Source organism: Toxotes jaculatrix, chromosome 16, assembly GCF_017976425.1.
Source record: "Toxotes jaculatrix isolate fToxJac2 chromosome 16, fToxJac2.pri, whole genome shotgun sequence".
NCBI classification, from domain to species: Eukaryota; Metazoa; Chordata; class Actinopteri; family Toxotidae; genus Toxotes; species Toxotes jaculatrix.
This window is the reverse complement of record NC_054409.1, coordinates 23,191,997-23,195,846: the sequence shown is the minus strand read 5'-3', so window position 1 is coordinate 23,195,846 and position 3,850 is coordinate 23,191,997.

The following is a 3,850-nucleotide window of genomic DNA, read 5'->3' as shown; positions in this document are numbered from 1 at the left end:
GCGCGTGTTCCAACTTGTGCGCTGCGCAGGGGCGCTGGCCCGCGTGACGTCACCGAACCACTCCTCTTTTGGAACGAGGCTCCGCCCCCAAGTTCAAGGCAGCTGAAAGTGGCAGTGCTAGAACGTAGAACGATGAGAAACGGAACACGGGTTGAGGAGTACTAGAACGTCGGCGGAGGAGTACTAGGAAATAGGCCGTGGAGTATTTGAAAATAGACGGCGGAGCACAGAAGTGTCGCAGGTGCGATGATCCAGATTACTGGAGGTTCAGCTGTTAGCCCAATTTAGCTTTGAAACACTGACAGGAAATCCCTGAACTCGAAATGATTGTCATTAGAATTACTTTCTCAGTGAAACACACAGTTATTTATATTTTCAGATTAGTATTGATTTCTATTTTATTTCATGGCCAAAGTAACCATTCAGTGGGCCCAGGGGCTAAAATTAGCTGTGGGGCCCCCACTGATGCCCTTTTTCGTAATAGATTAACAAACATTACAGAAACATGTAAAAACTATTCATATTGAAAAAGTGCTAGACTGTAGTAATTCTAATTGCTTAGAATAAACACCAAGACTAAAAGGGCAGAGACAGAGATATTATTCAATCTGGGGCCAAATCCATTATTTCACAGATATTTAAGATTCCATGAACCAGAAATCACAATGAAAAGCCACATCATGGAGTTACAGTAGGTGACTTAACTGTAGGTTTAGTCAGGGGTTAAAATAATGAAGTATAATTTTAAGTTTCCATTATTTGGTGAAATAAACAACCGAATAAAGAACCATGGTAAAATAAATAAAATCAATGAAGGACATGGAAAAAAAACACATAAGGCATAACTCCAGTTTTACAATAAAACATTTTACCTCGTAATATGAAGTGACATAACACATTCATTCATGAAATATGTTCCCTGTCTCTGTCTCCTTCCTTGACATAATCCTGTACCAGGCGTGTACTTATGTTAACCATGAGTCATGTGATAATCCTTATGCGATTTAGCACATACACAAAGACACACACACACACACACACACCTAATCTTGCTAAACTCAAACAAACTCAGAGTGTGTCAGAGTGTTTCAGTGAGAACTACGGTAACAGGAGAGGAGAGCTTTCAGCCATGTCATGGGTTTTGTGAGACTGATGCAGTTCCATGAAATCATGAGACCTAGAGACGAAGAGACCACAAGACTTCTATTAGCTGCACAATCCAACTCTTCTCCTCCATTAAAAGGAAAAGTCTGAGTGGCAGGAAGCAGAGATTTCACTTATAGATCTTTTAACAAGTTTTTTTTTGAAAGCTGTAGCTGCCACAATGCAATGAACTCACTAATCCAAATGATGCTCAATAGAAAATGTACACAATAGTTTTATCAGTGGTTTCTTGAAACATTGTCAGCTTAATTGTTTCCCTCTTTCATAGCACTTACTTTCAGGCTTTCAGGTGTGACAGTTTAACGGTAATCTGCACACTGGTTTTGATAACCACACTGTACAGGATAAGAAAGTACAATGTAGTAAAAGCGGGTGAGAAAATAAGACAAGGCTCTTATCTCTCAGACTTTACCAGTGGGCCTCACAGCCAAGCCTTTCATTTCACACTAAGTCCCTGAAAACACTGACAGTCACTCAGCAATGTGGTATTAACGCCTGGAGAAGGTCTTGTAGATAACCTGTTGTCTGATTGGATGGGATTTCAGCAGGTGATTTAATCACAGTGCCATATAAATTGCCCTTGACTTAGTGGCGCTGTGATTCATTTAGGGGCGAGGAGTCAAGGACCATGACTCAGGCAGGGCTGATCAAGCAGTAACGTGATTAAATCACATCCTCTTCAGAGCTGCGGATTCCTCATGGGTCAGCAGCTCCAAGTAGGCAAAAGGGAAGGAAGCAGCTGGTTCACTAGGATGGTTAATTTTACTTTATTTTACTTAGTGTCACACACTTCCTTATGGGAGGAATATAACAGCACAATAGTGTAAGTATTACTTTTTCAATTTATGACATTTGCAGTTAAAAAAAAACTGGCAGCCACTCTTTGAAGATGGCAGCAGTTTTCTCAGATAACAGCAGTTAATTCAAGTCTCAGAATAGCAACTTTTTCAAAGATATTTCTTTAGCAACAGGCCATTTTACACCAGCTGCATGTGGACGTGACCGCCTCGCAGCAGAGTCAGGGAGGACCGCCTCAAGGAAAGTCTTGCGTAAGAGACCTCAGTCCAGGTTGGAGCAGAGAGTGGCCTGCTTCAGAAGCTTGCTGTGCCCTCTGCTGGTGGGTTCATTTTACTTCATTTCATTTTTAGTGTCATTATATTTATCTTCCTTGTGAATGTTTTTGTTGTGAATCTGGTTTTGAATTTTACTACAAAAATTAAGGAGCAACACATGAAAAACTTTGTCAGTCTAACCCTGAGTAATTTATTTCACAACAAAGATTGCAGAAGATTGAGGAAACAGCTCGCTCTGTTGGCTGATTCCAGTATTTACAGTTTAAACCTTTGTCCTGCGACAATAACAAACAAAATCCCAACATTTCAAATGTCACTCGTACATTCATGTACTTTATACAAGATACATCTTAAACCCCCCCAAAAGCTTGAGGTTTGGCACATTTAAACAGTCTGATGTTTGATGTCTGTGGAGCACAGACAGGTGAGAAAGGAGAAATAAACTGCTTCAGGAAATGGGGAGTTTGGCTGAGAAGCAACTGGTACATTAAAAAAATGTGTTTCCAGTCCCATAGATCAGTGAGGACTCATGCATTATGGATAATATCTAGATAATATCTTTTTTTGTCCTTTTTGCTCTCCTGTCTAGACAGATGAGACATATTTACCCAGTGTGGCTCCAGTTTTCCTCCTCAGCAACTGAAGCAACAGGAGCACTACTGAATATGATATCGGTTGTTGCAGCATATCTTGTTACTTCACACATACACACCTGCTCAGCAACTGCATCATGCATCATATTCTTTTATCACATATTTATAATCAATATTTAATGATCATTATATTCCATCAGTCTGTCAGTCATTGAATTATGATGTTCAAGCCTCAGGACAGATGTGCTGATCTTACACTGTGTGTTGCTGAACTACACTTTTTTTCAGAGCAATCTTTGAGACTGTCTTCCTGTCTTTTGTTCTTTTGACAGACTATTTTCACGTCATTGCAAGACTGTACGTGTCCTGTGTCTTGTATTGTCTCTATTATATATTTTGGGCCTGAGACCCAGGGTCATTTCCCCTCAGAGTATAATTTTAGTGTCATTGTTCAAGCTTTGCAAAGATAAACAGAACAGACGGGCCTCCAAGTGCATAATGTGTGTAAAGGGCAAATTGAAAAATAAAACCTTGGAGTCATTCAGTCATGTGAAATCTCACCTCCAGAGAGTCACAGTGAAAAAAACGGTCAACCTGCAAATTGTATTTTTATAAACTTCAGCAGAAATAGTGGTTGATTGAGTTCATTCTCCACCAGAACAAGACCAAATAACACAGGGAGGAAAACTATTGGACCCCTCTGTTTGTCCAGTAGGAGGCAGTGTGGTATTTTTGTTGAGTGGCTCAACAAGTAAATTAATTTTTTTCACTCTTAAAGAAGCAAGATTTAAACATTCCCATGCTTTTCACCAGTTTGATATGTTGAAGAAACCATAAGGAAAGCTTACTCGTTAGTAGTGGAAAGAGCAGTTAAGACTTGTTTTGAGTCGACTGCAGCCATCGATTTGATCCTGACGCTGTATTTTTTTAAATAAACATACAACAGACAGACTATCTCTGCCTTTGGGGTGAACAGAAAAAGAATCATACTCTATGTTTTAGATTAAATTTTTCTAAAGC